The sequence below is a fragment of the Coenobita brevimanus genome, chromosome 17, assembly GCF_032717465.1.
Source record: "Coenobita brevimanus isolate Jiangsu-jjx chromosome 17, ASM3271746v2, whole genome shotgun sequence".
NCBI lineage: Eukaryota > Metazoa > Arthropoda > Malacostraca > Decapoda > Coenobitidae > Coenobita > Coenobita brevimanus.
The window spans coordinates 16,114,456-16,131,955 of record NC_136970.1 but is presented as its reverse complement, the minus strand read 5'-3'; positions in this window follow the sequence as shown (position 1 = coordinate 16,131,955).

The following is a 17,500-nucleotide window of genomic DNA, read 5'->3' as shown; positions in this document are numbered from 1 at the left end:
CCAACCTATCCCCCTTCTCTTCCTACCTGCCTCCTATACATTCGCTTCCTTCCTTTCTTTCCTAGTCCAAATATTTCTCTCTCTCTCTCCAGTCCCTTTAAGTCTCTCTGTTTTCTCCACATCCCCTTTTGTGTGTTGATTGTGTGTCATTCCACCTGCTAGTGACTAATCACCAATACTTGTCCCTGATATTTGTGGCGCTTGGGTGAGACGTAGAGAGAGAGAGAGAGAGAGAGAGAGAGAGAGAGAGAGAATGGAGAAATGAATTCCCCGAGATAGGCAACTAAGGCCATATAGCCCCGCTGGGTTACAGGAGGGCGCTACCCCTCCCGGCAACGGTAGCCAGGGCGAGGCTTGAACTCGCGACCTCCCGATCACAAGCTCAGCGCGCTACCACTGTGCTACCGCGCCCCCAGAGAGAGAGAGAGAGAGAATAAACCAACTTGGGTTCGAGGATAGTATAGAAATTAGAAGAATAACAAGAAGGAGGAAACAGGGTATGCTATACAGTAGGTGAGGCAGGCTACACGCACACACACACACACAGCAGGTAGAGAATGATAAAGACAAGCGATACTGTTATGCACATCTTTCCTCCACAGATCAGTCAGCACTCTCCACCCTTCTCCCTTTCCTCACGCAAACCTCCTCCTTCTCCTGTTTTTATTTTGTCTTCTTTGTTCACCTCTCCTCTCTTTTACCCAGCACTCCTGGCTTTACTGTAAGAACGGGTCTGTGTGGCATGATAACGCCAAATTGAGCTCAGTGAATATACCTATAATGGTCATGCGCAATCCCCCCTTTCCCTCTCTGACTGTCTGTCTGTCTGTCTGTCTGTCAGTCTCACTCTCTCTCTCTCTCTCTCGTATTATATGTTGAAATTATCTTGCCTCAGAGAACGAAAGTGGAAGGACATACCAGAAGGAGAAGTATTTGTTCCGCACACATTTTTGTCTGATGTTGGCACCTGTAGGAAATGACAAAGTTGACACTGGGAGAACACAATATCTGACCTTCACTTGACCTCTTGACATGACCTGGAAACTAATTGGTAGAATGAGCATCTGGGGCAAACAATAAAATGAGTGAAAGGGAGAGAACGACCATGCAAAAAGGATATTCATGGATAGAATGAAGATGAAGAGAGAGTAGGATGGATGGAGATATGAAAGCTGAGAGAGAGAGAGAGAGAGAGAGAGAGAGAGAGAGAACGATAACAGTGACCCAGTAATATAAGTAACAGTGGGAATGAGACTACTCATAGGGGTTGCACTTAATCCAATCATCCAACATAACACAGTGAAAGGTGTCCCCAGCAGCTTTATACATAGTGGTTTTGTGACAACTGGCTGGGGAGTTGGAGTCCTTTTACAGAGTGAATGGCGTGGAAGAGGACTGGAAAAATTGTGGGGTGGAAGCAAAACTTATCGGCTTGCTAGTTACCTCCGCCAGGGAGGTTATGTTTTACCCCGCATTGATTTGCTTGTCTGTTTGTTTGTCTGTTAGCAGGATTACTCAAAAAGTTATACACGAATTTTGATGAAATTTTGTGTGAGGGTGGGCCATAGGCCAAGGAAGAAAATTATAAAATTTTGGGTCGGATCCTCATCTGGATCTGGTGTATTCCGCACAATATCTCCAAAAGCTCTCAATGAATTTCAATGAAATTTTGTCAAAAAATGAGCCAAAGACCAAGAAAGAATTTATTAAATTTGCGAACAGATGCAGATCCGGATCCTATATCCACAAACCCGGATTCGGATCCATTTCAATAGCAATTGCACTGGTTGAGGTATGCGCTCTCCGAGCTCTTTCTTGTTGTATTTGATAGGAAGAGGCGTTTGTTGAGTGTGTGTGTGTGTGTGTGTGTGTGTGAGAGAGAGAGAGAGAGAGAGAGAGAGAGAGAGAAAGAGGACGCCAGCATAATTATAGCCGAAGTTGAGGTTATCCATTTAACAACATTTCGATTAACAAGTGTGTGTGTGTGTGTGTGTGTGTGTGTGTGTGTGTGTGTTCAGCTTTTCTGTGCGTCAAATTGCTTTCCTGTTATATCCTTTTCAGTTGTGTGTGTGCTTGTATCTCCACCATTTAGAACATTTGATTATCCAGTTTTTCTCCATCTTTCACTGTCTGTCTGTCTGTCTGTCTCTCTCTCTCTCTCTCTCTCTCTCTCTCTCTCTCTCTCTCTCTCAAAAAGGTCTGAAATCTGTCTCTCTATATACAGAACACAACACCTCCCTCCATCCCACCTTGTCTCTTCTCTCCTTTCCCCTGCAGCCGTTATCTTTTTCCACTCACCTCTCGCTATCCTTGCCTCCCATCCTGGCCCTCTACACTTTACTGTATTTGTATTTTGCCTCCTTTAACGCCTGACCGACACTACTATTTACATCACATTCACTTTCGTTACCTTGCTTGTAAATCCTACTTTGTCTTTATTTTCACTGATTTTCAACCTTTTATGATAATGTTTGTTGGACATTCTTCCTCATTTCTTCTTCTTCATATTTCATGTCCTTCATCCTTCTTCACCACGTCGTCCTGTTCACTTTTTATCAGTATTACTCATTTTATTTCTCGAATTCCTGTTATGTCCTACGAGTATGAGTGTAAATGACAGATGTTACTATATATGTGTGTCTGTGTGTGCGTGTGTGTGTGTGTGTGTGTGTGTGTGTGTGTGTGTGTGTGTGTGCTTTAAGTAGGCAGATCAGAGAGAAATGGAGTCAGACGATGACGAAGAGACAGGAAGACGGAAGACGGCAAAAACACCTGTGTTCACAGTGAAAGGCAAACAGCGTGAGACACAAAAGTTGCAGGAGTGATTGTCAAATGAAAGAGCGACAGCCACTCCAGCCATGAGAGAGAGAGAGAGAGAGAGAGAGAGAGAGAGAGAGAGAACGTATACAAGTTGCCATATTTCACATTATCCAGGCTGTCAGGTACATTTGTACTTTTACAATATATCACTTTCCCAACCCAGCAGTTTAGTCAGTTACCCGTGCAATTCGGTGCATAAGTTCCAAGACATGGTTGTCTTGTGTAATAAGATAATTTCCTCATTCATCCGTATTGTTTCTTTAAAATAATAACTTGTTAGTTTCATAATCACCAGTCTCGTAACTATTTATATCAATTAAACTTTTTATTTTACACTTTGTTTTTTACCTACTGGTTTCTTCCACCTTAGCAGTTTCTTCACCCGCCCACCTCTGGCCTCACGTACCCAGTAATATATTTCAGCCTAACAAGGATTAACCTCACACAGAAAGTTAATTGCTTCACCAGCCTCGTCATTTATATCGCCTTGACTGTCGTGAATCTCACCCAGTAATTTATTTGACTCAGCAAAGGTCATCCTCTCAGTAAATTATTAATTCGAGTTTGACAGGTAAAGTGTTCTATGCAGATAGGTCGGTAAATAATTGCTGCTAGATAAATAGATAAATCAACAAACCGATAGACAGTGTACCCATATTGAGCCACAAGTATTGAAGAACAGAAGGTATTTGTGTATGGAATAAAATCAGAAGCTTTGTATATCACAAACAGTCACTCCATCCCCATCCACTCGCCACTATCCCCTCTTTTCCTTAATCTTCTTTACCAGTTGCATTTTCTTCCCTTTTATAAAGCGTTTTCATTGGTGCACGGAAGGGAAGAGAAGGGAAGGGAAGGACAGAGCAGGCCAGGGTGGGGCAGGATTCTCTGTACAGTTTTCAACCTGAAGGATTCCACAATTTAAGAACTTCCAACCTAAAATGAATTATAAACTGTCAGTAATGACAATGCTCGACTTAGATTCACAGCCATCGATGGTATATATTACGTGCAGAATAGGCCAGTTACAGAACGTTGCAGATGTAGCATGTCTCACCTACAGAATTTCTAAACAATATAATTATCCAAATGTATAGAGTACAAAATGTACAGTTTTGCATTTATGCATATTCCCTGCTAAAGTTTCCCATCTACAGCATTCTTTAGTTAAATACTTGCTTACCTCATATACTCTCTCTCTCTCTCTCTCTCTCTCTCTCTCTCTCACACACACACACACACACACACACACACTAGCTGTGGATGCAGCTGTCAAAATGGTACAATCACGTGGTTATGGTTGTTAGGTTGAAGGATGAGTTAAGGAGCTGTCTTTACCAACACACTCACAACTCTAATATGACTCAACCCAGGCTGATGATATCGTGTGTAATTATTATATCCATTGTGCCAGTATTTTTTTCTTGCATTTCGAGTGTTAATAGGTATTCAGTATTTTCTGTTAATTTATGACAGATCCCGTATTCTTGCAACATGACGAAACTATTTTGTTTGATGGGAGAAAATCTGTGTCAGAAACCATAAGCAAATAATTTTTCTATCCACATAGGTGTCTCCTTTTGGCATGGGGTGCGACAAAGTTGCCATGCTGAGGAAAAAGAAATGGTTTACCCTGTCACTCCTTCTGACACCACCTGGAAAAAGGAATATTGTGGGAGTGAGAATCAGAAAGTGAGGCAGACGGAAAATAAGAAAGGACGTCGGGGAAAGTGCATATGCGGGAACTATGAAACTCAAGGAATGAATGTGATAGAAGTGAGGAAGAGGTGAAAAAATGAAATTGCGTAGGAGGGAGAGAGAGATAGAGAGAAGGGTCAGGTTGTGGAGCAGGCACAAAGGAAAAATTGATGGGTGGTGGTAGTTGGTGGTGGGGGTTAGGGAGTCGAGAAATGTGGAGGGAAAAACGGAGAGAAAGAAAGGAATGTTGGGAAGGAAACGAGCAAATGGTTTGAAGGAAAGAGCAAAAAAGGGAGGAAGAAGAAAAGGGTGTGATGATGATTTCTGGAGAAGAATGAGGGGAGCAAACTGTGAAGCAGGAAGTGAGGAGAGGAAATAGACCTATTGTGGGTGATAAAAGAATAATAAAAACATGAAGGAGGACTAAGAGACAAGGAGAGGAAATGAAGGATATGAGAACGAAAAAATGAGAGAGAGAGAGAGAGAGAGAGAGAGAGAGAGAGAGAGAGAGAGAGGGGGGGGAGAGAGAGAGAGAGAGACAGAGAGACAGACAGACAGACAAACAGACAGACAGACAGAGACAGAGTAGCAGTAGCAGTAGGAGTAGTAGTAGCAGTAGTAACAAGCTCTGGTGACGTGCATGAGAGGATGAGAGGAAGAAGAACTTGAGACTTGGAGAGGGATAGGATCCGAATGGCAAGTTGTGATGAAGTTTAGGACAGAGAAGGAGGAAGTTTCTATGTGTGTGTGTGTGTGTGTGTGTGTGTGTGTGTGTGTGTGTGTGTGTGTGTGTGTGTGTGTAAATTTGCGTGTTTTTTTCTCTCGCCTATCTATTTATATACCGATCTGTCAATTAATCCATCCCTTTCCAGGCTGTATCTCAAGGTGACTGTGAGAAGTCTCCACACTATACCCTGACTCAGTTAATGTAGTGCTTCATTCCATCCCACTCCACCCTCCTGCATGTACCACAAAACTTTATCCAGTCTCGAGCTGCAGTAACTCACCACCCCAACCCAACACAACCAGTCTGATGCACACCAACGATCCTACTCTCTGTGATACCTTGTTTATTGTTTTTCCTGCCACCATCCTCCTCTGTCGTTTTTGCACCGTCTCATATTTTCATTGCAATATTGGACTTTTTCTGTACGTGTCACCCTCCACAGGAATAGAAATAATAGCAAGACTGGATAAGGAGTCAAATACTGAAAATATGGAAAGGTTTTTTGTATGTAGAAGTTTGAAAGAATGGCGTTATTTATAGGAATACTTGTGTGCTATAAAGGGGAGGAAGAGAAGCATTGAGAAAGCTAAGAGACAGAAAAAGACAAGAAGAGAGGCTAGAGAGCAAGAAAGGGAAGGGGATGGTAAGGATGAGGGTAGGAAAAGAGGAGAACAAGGGGATTCGAAAAGCAAGAAAGAAAAGCGAATCGAGGTCAGAACAACAGAATGATTTACAGATATATGAGATGGTAGAACATATGAATGAGAAGAGACAGCAGAGAGAAGATAAGGAGAAAAAGTGAGGATGGAATGTAAGATCTGTGTGATATGTATATTTATTTATCTCTTTGTATCTCTCTCTTTCCTGTCTGTGACCTCACCTCCACCTCCCTTGCCTTCCCATCACTCATTATAATTGAAGTGAACTGAATGTGTGTGTGTGTGTGTGTGTGTGTGTGTGTGTGTGTGTGTGTGTGTGAGAGAGAGAGAGAGAGAGAGAGAGAGAGAGAGAGAGAGAGAGAGAGAGAGAGATATGCTCTGATGGTTATAATCTCATTATTTCCGCCAACGAATTTGGAGGTTATATTTTCACCTATGTTTGTTTGTCCACACGATATCCTCAAAAGTTCTTAGTGAATTTCATTAATTTTCTGTGGAAGCGTGGACTATGGGCCAAGAAGAATTAATTATACAGTATTTGGGGGATCCGGATCCTATGTATCCCGGAAAACATAAGTTCTCAATGAACTTCAATGAAATTTCGTGGAAGGGTGGGCCATGGGCCAAGAAAGACTTGATTAAATATGCGGGCGGATCCAGATCCGGCATTGGCGGAGATATGCGCTCTCTGAGTGTTTTCTAGTTCCAGACTTTGGTCACGTCAGGATGTCTAGCCTCCTCTTCTCTCTCTCTCTCTCTCTCTCTCTCTCTCTCTCTCTCTCTCTCTCTCTCTCTCTCTCTCTCGTGGCCTTATGATGATGAATGACCTGGCTTGACCTTTCCAAGAGTCATTTCCCTTGAGTTACGACTGACACACTGGGTCATGGAGTGTTCGTTGTTGTTTTTTCTTTGTTTGTGTTGGACTGGTTGTCGGCGTGTTGTATTACACAATGCTGTATACCTTCTTATTATGCCCATAACACTGGAGTTTTTGTTATGGCGATATTAAACTGTGATGTGGTGTTTTGCACATTACAGTATTCTGTCTTAATGCCAATAACGCTGGGTATTTTTATGACCATTTTAGGCTGGGGTTGTGACATGATGTATTGTGTGACTTGTTTTGGTGATTTAAGAAGCTGTTTTGGCTTTCACTCAAGAAATGGTAAGAATTTATGCATTTATCTTTGTTTGCTTGTCCTGATATTATTTACAAACCAGGACGTCCATGATGTAGTTTATGGAGTTGGAGGTACTTGCATTGTTTTTGACGGAGGGTGGGAGGGGAGAGGGGTATTGGCAGGTGACCAACCACGATCTCCTGTCTTCCCTGTTGAGGAATTGTATTAAGGAGGAGATGGGGGAGGGGGGAAGTGGTGGGAAGTAGATCACACCTACAATATGTTACAGCATAATGATAAGGATGTTCACCTGTACTTCCTGTCATATGCCTCTCTGTTTCAGGAGCAGGTGTTGGTGAGGAAATGTATATTCACCTCCCGGTGAGCATGTATCGGTATCAGATTTAGGAGAGAGGTCATCTAGCCATGAGCCAGGTGGTGTGGAATGTGTCCTATCCTGTCCTGTCCTTCTCATTATAGATGCCTACACTGATCTCTTGAGCAGAGCACTAACCAAGTTTCCTCCGGGTCACCTCTATGATTTCTGCTAGCGAATGGGGGCGTCATGACCATGTAAAATAAAGAAGCCAAATATATTAGTATATCATCTCCACCCGCCGCTCACTTCGACAAACACTTCATTATCCTCACCTCTGCCTCACTCATTCCTCACCTCATCACCTGTACATCACTTCGACACATTAACCTCACCTTTGCCTCACTCTGCCTTCAACTCCTCACCTCACAAGCAGTACCACACTTTGACACAAACCTCATTAACCTCTCCTCCGCCTCACTCTGCCTTCACCTCTTCACCCACATCCAAGTCGAAGCCATTCGTACTGTAACCCACAAACTACAACTGAGTCGGGTCGTTTTTTGGTGGTTGAAGTCATTATGATAATTGCCCACCGCAACTGTAGTTGTTCTTATTTTAATCGTCTTTAACACAGTACGAGTATGTATAATAAAAAGAGAGAAGTGGAGAATAGATGAAGTAGACAAGTATAGGGTACAAGAAGTAAAGTGCAGAAAATATGCAGTCATTCTCGAAGTCTGAGACGAAATCTGTGGGAAACTGCATGTGTACTCTTCCAGCCCTTCAATCTCTTTCACTATTGCCTGCCTCACTACCCTCCCTGCCTGGCTTTCTTTTCCACCATCGAGCCAGCCTTGTTCGATAAAAATACACCAGCCAGTTACAGTAGAACGCCAGAGTCAACCAACCTCATTCACTATGTGAACACATGCTAGTAATGTGGCTACTGAATTTGGAATTGCAGTTTTAGCGTCTGAGGGAAAAAGTTATCTCATAATTTGTCATAGCCAGTGGACGGTGACTGGGCATATCTGTATGAAAAAAAAAAAAAAAAAAAAAATTGTGACGCTGTTTCCGAAATAATCACATTATCAAAGTGTACTGTCACATTGTTGCACTGGAATGTGAGTAACATTTAATTTCTCTGGTCGCTGTGTCAACCTCGTCAAGTCCCAGTGAGAGTGAAGGGTTGGTGTTTGGTCAACAGGCTGGAGTCCTGCAGGATTATATGGCTTCACTGCTGAGCCTGTACCGTGTCCTGTGATGTAGCCCAGTGCAATGCGGTATTTATATGTGCCGGGTATCATTTTCCAGTGCAGTGCACTATACATGTCCATCATATTCTAGTGCTTGTATCAACTATTTTACCGAGGATATGATTTATGGCAATCTGTTGGCTCTTTTGTCATTATTACCAGGGCATCTATCTATCTATCTATAGTCCGACGCCCTAATCCCGCAAAGGGTGGCCGCAGACAAAACGCCTCCAAGTCGCTCTGTCACCCACCATTTGACTACCCTCCCTCAAATACCTCTCAACTCTATCCATCCACCTCATCCTCGGTCTACCCCTCCCTCTCCCTCCCTCCACCTCACTTACATACACCCTCTTAGTCAGTCTTTCACTCTCCATTCTCTCCACATGTCCAAACCACCTCAGTGTATTTCTCCTAATCTTTTCAACCACATCCACATCCACCCCACAACTTTCCTTCACTTCTTCATTCATCAACCTGTCCCTCCATGTCACTCCACATGCTCCTCTCAAGTAACTCATTTCCACTGCTCTCACTCTTGACTTGTTCCCCTCTTGCAAGGTCCACGCCTCGCTTCCATACGTCAGGGTAGGGATCACAATACTATCATGCAGTGACTTCTTAACTTCCATACTCACCTCCCTATTTCTCATCACTGCTTTCAGTGAACCAACAACCTTCCTTCCCTGCTGTACCCTTTCACGCACTTCATCCCCCAAAGTTCCATCCTTACTCATCACACTACCCAAGTACTTGAATGCACTCACATTCTCCATATCCTCACCATCCAACCTCACTGTACACTCTGTGACTTCATTCCTCTCAAACACCATAATTTTACTTTTGTTTACATTAACTTTCAGCTTTCTCCTCCTGCACACTGTCCCAAATTCATTCACCAAACCTTCCAATTCCCATTCATCTTCACTCAACAATACTGTATCATCAGCAAACAGCAGCACCGGAATCTTCCAAATCTCACCCTCATTCATTAGGGCCGCCCCCACATCCACTGCCCTACCTTGCACCTCCTTTACAACCCCATCCATTTATATATAAAACAGCCCTGGAGACATCACACAACCATGTTTCAGTCCCACATTGAGATCAAAGAACTCACTCAGCTCACCATCCACTCGCACCGTAGCCCTAGCTCCCTCGTACATACTCTTCACAGCACCCAACAATTTCCCCTCCACTCCATATATTCTTAATACCTTCCATATACCTTGCCTATCTATTCTGTCATAAGCTTTCTCCAATTCCATGAAGGCAGCATACACTTTCCTTCCCTTCTGTAGATGCTTCTCCACTAAACATCTTAGAACAAATATCTGATCTACACACCCTTTTCCCTTCCTAAATCCCCCTTGTTCTTCTCCAACTAGCTCCTCTGTCATATGCCTAACCCTATCAATGAGTATTCTACCATATATTTTACCAGTCACACTAAGAAGGCAAATACCCCTATGGTTACTACATACTTCTCTTTCCCCTTTTCCTTTGTATAAAGGAACAATCATACCTGATTTCCAGTCCTCTGGAACCCTTCCCTCTTCCCAAGCCAATCTACACAACTTCCATATCCACTCCACAACAATCTCACCCCCATAAGTCAGCATTTCACCACACACTCCATCAATTCCTGGGGCCTTTCCCAACTTAATATTCTTCATCGCTTCCACTACTTCCGCCCTACTGATCTCTTCCTCCCTCCTTTCATCTCTTCTTCTCCCAGCCATTCCCCAACCACTTATATTCGCACTGCTCTCATTCTCTACATTCAACAAATCCTCAAAGTGCTCCTTCCATCTCCTCAATTTCTCTCTCTTCTCCACCAGCAGTCCATTATTCTTATCTTTCACTCCCCTACTATTTCCCCTTTCACACTGCCTTACTTTCTTCATCTCCTTCCAAAACAATTTCTTACTCTCCCTCCATTTCACACTGAGATTCCTCCCAAACTCTTCATCCACTTTCTTCTTGCTCTCCTTCACCAGTCTCTTCACCTCCCTTCTCCGACTCACATATACCTCTCTCTTCTCTCTCTCATCTTCTCCCATACCTCTACTCGCTAACGATTCACTATATGCCTTTTTCTCTTGTTCCAAAGCTCGTTTCACCTCATCATTCCACCATGCTGTCCCTTGCACACCCCTGCATTTCCTTCTCACTCCACAAACCACCTCACACGCTGCTCCTATCTCTTCCATGAATATCTTACATACGTCTTCCACCCTTTCCATCTGCTCCAACTCATACCTTCCCAATCTTTCTTCCACTATGCTCTTATACTCTGCCATTTTCTCACTGTCTTGCAATTTCTCCACTCTTCTCACAGGAGCTGTTTCCTCCTGTCTTCCACTTCGTCTCTTCAACCATTTTCTTTGCAGCTTTACCTTGGCCATCACTAAGTGATGGTCCGAGACTCCATTCCCCCACCCTCTCCACACTCTTGCATCCAACACTTGTCTTCTCATTCGCTCATCCACACACACGTAGTCTATCATTGCCTTACGTTCAACAAGTTCACCATCCATCCTCGTTATTACTCTCCATTTATACTTGTGGATCATCTTATGCCGAAAGTAGGTGTTGGCTATTGCCAACCCCTTACCAGCACAGATGTCCACCAAAGCACTACCATTCCCATCTACTTCAGCTGGCACACCCCACTGACCAACCACTTCATCCACTCGTACATTCCCAACTTTGCCATTCATGTCTTCAGTCAAAAGCACTCTCTTGCTCCTCTCAAATTTGTCCATACATGCTTCTACACTCGCCCAAAACTCATCTTTCACCCTTGACACTCAGTCCTCTGTGGGCGCATATGCACATACAATCACGCACGCTTGTATACCTACTTTCATCCTCACCCACACAAACCTTACACCCACTGTTCCATACTCTCTTATATTCTCCTTCACTGCTTGCTTATCATCAGACATACTCCCTCTCTTGCCCTCTCATTCTCATTAACTCCCACACATATACCTACACCATATTCCCATTCTCTCACCCTTTCACCTTGCCATTTAGTTTCAATCAGTCCACATGTATCCACTTTTGCATCCTCAAGCACCTGAACAATCTCTCCCTCTTTCACTTCATCATTCAGTCCTCTCACATTCCATGTCCCCACCTTAATAATGTCCTTTGTCCGTTCCTTAGTCGTCAACGTATGGTCCATCCTGGTCCGAGGCACTTTATTCTCTTGTTTAGTTAGTTCTTTTTACGGGGTGGGGCACTAACCCACCACCAACCCTTTTAGTCGCCTTGTACGACAAGCAGGGATACTGGGGGAGTATTTTTGAAACCCCCCTATCCCCAGGGGTAGCAAAGTAATAAAAGTATGATACTTTAAGGTGCAAAAATAAAACTTTTCATTGGAAATATTTAAAGAATTAGACAATGCAGCCGCCATTTGACCACCCTAACCCCTAGGCGTTAGGATGATACTGCATTGGATAAGAATTCGTCACCTTATTTCCTAATTATAAAACAGATTTTAGTATCACGGTGCTGTACATGACTACCTAGCCTTACCACAAGGAGTCATGCTGCTAAGGTCAGCAGTTTTCTGCCTTTCCTCACAAAGAGTGCTGTTCTGTACTCTTCCCATATGTAACAATTCCCAGGGCAGATTTCACTTTCAAAACATTACTAACATAGGCACAACACAATCAAAATACCTTTTAGGGGAATAGAAGTCGATACTCATACTGGGGCTAGGAGAAAGAAAAGCTCCAGGCAGGACATTGTGACGCTGCCCTCTCAGAAACCCAAATAGGAAAGACCTTGGACGTCTTCCTCTCCCGTGTTGCCAAATCTCCCCGTAGAGATCCTTACGATAAATGAACTTTCAAACTGCCTATGATATTTTCTTTTAGCAGTGTGGATAAATATAACAAAATATGGAGGGACTCACTGGTAAAATATCAGCCTCAAGTGTCATCGGTCAACTGAAAAAAAATAAATACTGAATCGATGTAGATTATACACAACATTATCATAAAAATGTATAGAAACATGGGATATTACTGGGCAAGGTGCAAAAATATTATTGGCATATATTTTCAACCTGTAGATGTGTGTGTGTGTGTGTGTGTGTGTGTGTGTGTGTGAGAGAGAGAGAGAGAGAGAGAGAGAGAGAGAGAGAGAGAGAGAGAGAGAGAGAGAGAGGGAGGGAGAGAGAGAGAGTCTGGCATTTGTTTGAGTGAATTGGAATTTCAGAGACAGTTCACACATCGTTCCTTGCCGGCAGTCCCAGTTCTCCCCCACCCCCTCTCTCTCTCTCTCTCTCTCTCTCTCTCTCTCTCTCACACACACACACACACACACACACACACACACACACACACACACACACACACACATACATACACACATTATATACCACTCCCGAAGTGGATGGAAAGCTGATGACAGGGAGTGCTGGAGCTCCCGTTTCATCAGCCCTCAGGACTAGTTCCTGACCATCCCCCTTTGCTGAACTTTTTCAGTGTCTCAGTTACACAGAGAGTAGGCCAGCATGCTCTCCAGTACAAATTTCTCTAACTATCTTCACCAAACTACATGCACAGTACACACTACACTTCCTATTCAAAATTCACCAAAAATGGCGTCAATTCACCCAGCCTCGGAGTCCCCAGGGGGGGGGACCATAAATGCCCCCACCATCTGCCCCTCTCCCGGTGACGACTCGAGGTGCCTGGAACCACTGTCTGACTCTCTTCTTCTTCATTTCTGCAACATTCGCGGCCTTTCATCTAACTTTCGCTCTGTTGAGCACCACCTCTCCTCCTCTAAACCTCACCTTCTTTTCCTAACGGAGACTCAGCTGTCTGAGGCAACTGACAGCAAACCCTTTTCTGTATCCTCCTACTTTCTCTATACTCATTTCAAAGCCAAAGGTGGCTGTTGTGTATACATACGCAACGACTTATCTTGCTCTCGTGTTCCTGAACTTGATTCTTCTGAATTCTCCACACTCTGGCTTCAGCTTTCCTGTCATTCTCTGACAAAATATATCTGTGCTGTTTACTTATCCCCTAATTCTACTGACTATCAAAAATTCTTCGACTATCTTACTTCTACGATGGAACACATTCTATCCATTTCTCCTTTCTCTGAAATCTCCATTCTTGGAGATTTCAATGTTCACCACCACCTTTGGCTCTCCTCTCCTTTCACGGATCCACCTGGTGAACAAGCCTACATCTTTTCTATCCTTAATGACCTAGAGCAGCTTGTACAGCACCCTACCCGTATCCCTGACCGCCTTGGAGAGAGCTCCAACATACTTGACCTCTTCCTCACAACTAATCCTTCTGCTTACTCTGTTAATCTTTTCTCTCCGTTGGGCTCCTCCGATCACAACCTTATTACCTTAACCTGTCCTATCACTTCGGTACAGCCTGTGGACCCTCCAGGGAAACGTCGTCTGTGGCATTTTGGAGTCACGGACTGGGAGGCCCTCAGGCAGTACTTCTTTGATTTTCCCTGGAATGATTATTGCTTCCATGGCCGTGAGCCATCTGAATGTGCCTTGCGCATTACGGAGGTTATTCTCTCGGGCATAGAAGCATACATTCCTTTCTCATATCCTTTGACTAACGCAAGAAAGCCTTGGTTTAATCACGCTTGTTCTAATGCTGTCCGCAACAAGGAGAAGGCCTACAAAAGGTACCGGAGCCAACCCACCCCTGAATCACATAATCTTTACGTTTCTGCCCGGAATCGTGCTAAGTCTGTTCTTCGCTCTACTAAAAATAATTTCATCCATACTAAATGCTCTCAACTCTCCAACTCGAATTCTTCCCGCTCCTTCTGGCACCTTGCCAAAAATCTTTCTAACAACTTTACCTCATCATCCTTCCCTCCTCTTTTCTACTCTGATGGTTCTGTAGCTATTTCTTCTACTGATAAAGCAGATCTCTTCACACAGACTTTCTCCTCCAATTCCACCTTAGACGATTCCGGTGCTGTTCCTCCATCACTTCCCCCCTCTGACTTCCTCATGGCTGACATTAAAATTTCTTCAGTTGATGTATTTTCTGCCATCACTGGCCTCAGTACTAACAAGGCATATGGGCCTGATGGGGTCCCTCCTGTTGTTCTCAAGAACTGTGCTTCTGTGCTTACACCCTGCCTAGGCAAACTATTTCGCCTTTGTCTGTCAACTTGTACCTTTCCTTCTTGCTAGAAGTTTGCTCTCATTCAGCCAGTCCCAAAGAAGGGTGACCACTCCCAACCCTCCAACTATCATCCAATTGCTTTAACGTCCTGTATTTCAAAAGTTTTCGAGTCAATTCTTAATAGAAAAATTTTAAGACATCTTTCCTATCACAACCTTCTTTCTGATTGTCAGTATGGGTTCCGTCAGGGATGCTCCACTGGCGATCTTCTCACCTACCTTTCAGACTCCTGGTCATCCTCCTTTCGGGACTTTGGCGAAAGCTTTGCCATTGCACTTGACATCTCAAAGCTTTCGATCGAGTCTGGCATAAATCTTTAATTCCAAACTGCCCTCCTACGGTTTCTATCCTTCTATCTGTGCCTTCATCGCTAGCTTCCTTTCTGGTCGTTCTATAGCCGCTGTTGTAGACGGCCATCGTTCTTCTCCTAGATCTATCAACAGTGGTGTTCCTCAGGGCTCTGTCCTATCACCAACTCTCTTCCTTTTATTCATCAATGATCTTCTAAGCTGTACATCTAATCCTATCCACTCATACGATGATGACTCCACCCTTCACCTTTCCATTCGGTTCCCGCAACGCCCATCTCAACAGTTACTTCAAGAAACAAGGGATGAGGCTATGGCACACCTAATGTCTGACTTGGCTCATATCTCTGACTGGGGTAAAAATAATATGGTTGTCTTTAATGCATCTAAGACTCAGTTCTTACACCTATCAACCCGACAAAATCTTCCACAGGTATACCCACTAATGTTTAATAATATTCAGCTTAATCCTGCATCATCCTTGAATATGCTTGGGGTTTCATTTACTTGGGACTTATCTTGGAAAGATCATATTACATCTCTTGTAAAATCTGCTTCCAAGAGATTGGGTGTGCTAAGCCGACTCCGCTCTTTCTTTACCCCTGCACAATTGTTGACTCTATACAAGGGTTTTATCCGCCCCTGTGTGGAGTACAACTCTCATGTGTGGGAAGGCTCCCCACATACAGCTCTTCTCAATAGGGTGGAGTCAAAGGCTTTTCGTCTCATTAACTCTCCTCCTCTTACTGACTCCCTTCAACCTCTGTCTCTTCGCCGCACTGTTGCATCTTTATCTCTTTTCTATCGCTACTTTAATGGTCACTGCTCCTCTGAACTGTCTGCTTGCATTCCTCCACCTCTACGACGGGCGCGTAGCACCCGTCTGGCAGCAAACTCTCATCCCTTTTCTGTCCAGCTCTCTAATGCAAGAGTTAACCGTTACTCCCAGTCTTTCATTTATGCAACAGGTCAGCTCTGGAACTGTCTCCCTCTGTCTGTATTTCCTGCTGCCTATGATCTCCAGTCTTTCAAACGTAGTGTGTCCAGGCATCTCAAAATGATCGGATCTTGAATTTGGCTCTCTATTGTATTTTATTTTTCTCTTGGAGGGAACTGTTACTGCGGGCTCATGGCCTTTGGTTCCTTCTTCCTCGCATAAAAAAAAAAAAAAAAACTTTCCTTATATTTGGTTGGATTATGGAATAGCTGTTGCGGTATCCTCGGAGCATTAGTTCATTTTCCTACAAAATCTTCCAACCTCTCTGCTTGTATCTGAGAGAGAGAGAGATAGAGAGAGAGAGAGAGAGAGAGAGAGAGAGAGAGAGAGAGAGAGAGAGAGAGAGAGAAGAAGAAGAGAAGGAAAAAGGAGAAAACTACAAAAAATAAATAAATTGCGTAATTGAAGGACTCAGACGAATCATATTTTATGTTTCAATAAAGAGGAGGGAAGTCAGAGGGTGGGATGGGTCTATGGTAGGAGGGAAGTCAGAGGGTGGGATGGGTCTATGGCAGGAGGGAAGTCAGAGGGTGGGATGGGTCTATGGCAGGAGGGAAGTCAGAGGGTGGGATGGGTCTATGGCAGGAGGGAAGTCAGAGGGTGGGATGGGTCTATGGTAGGAGGGAAGTCAGAGGGTGGGATGGGTCTATGGTAGGAGGGAAGTCAGAGGGTGGGATGGGTCTATGGCAGGAGGGAAGTCAGAGGGTGGGATGGGTCTATGGCAGGAGGGAAGTCAGAGGGTGGGATGGGTCTATGGTAGGAGGGAAGTCAGAGGGTGGGATGGGTCTATGGTAGGAGGGAAGTCAGAGGGTGGGATGGGTCTATGGTAGGAGGGAAGTCAGAGGGTGGGATGGGTCCATGGTAGGAGGGAAGTCAGAGGGTGGGATGGGTCCATGGTCGGCGGGAAGTCAGAGGGTGGGATGGGTCTATGGTAGGAGGGAAGTCAGAGGGTGGGATGAGTCTATGGCAGGAGGGAAGTCAGAGGGTGGGATGGGTCTATGGTAGGAGGGAAGTCAGAGGGTGGGATGGGTCTATGGTAGGAGGGAAGTCAGAGGGTGGGATGGGTCTATGGTAGGAGGGAAGTCAGAGGGTGGGATGGGTCTATGGTAGGAGGGAAGTCAGAGGGTGGGATGGGTCTATGGTAGGAGGGAAGTCAGAGGGTGGGATGGGTCTATGGTAGGAGGGAAGTCAGAGGGTGGGATGGGTTTATGGTAGGAGGGAAGTCAGAGGGTGGGATGGGTCTATGGTAGGAGGGAAGTCAGAGGGTGGGATGGGTCTATGGAAGGAGGGAAGTCAGAGGGTGGGATGGGTCTATGGTAGGAGGGAAGTCAGAGGGTGGGATGAGTCTATGGCAGGAGGGAAGTCAGAGGGTGGGATGGGTCTATGGCAGGAGGG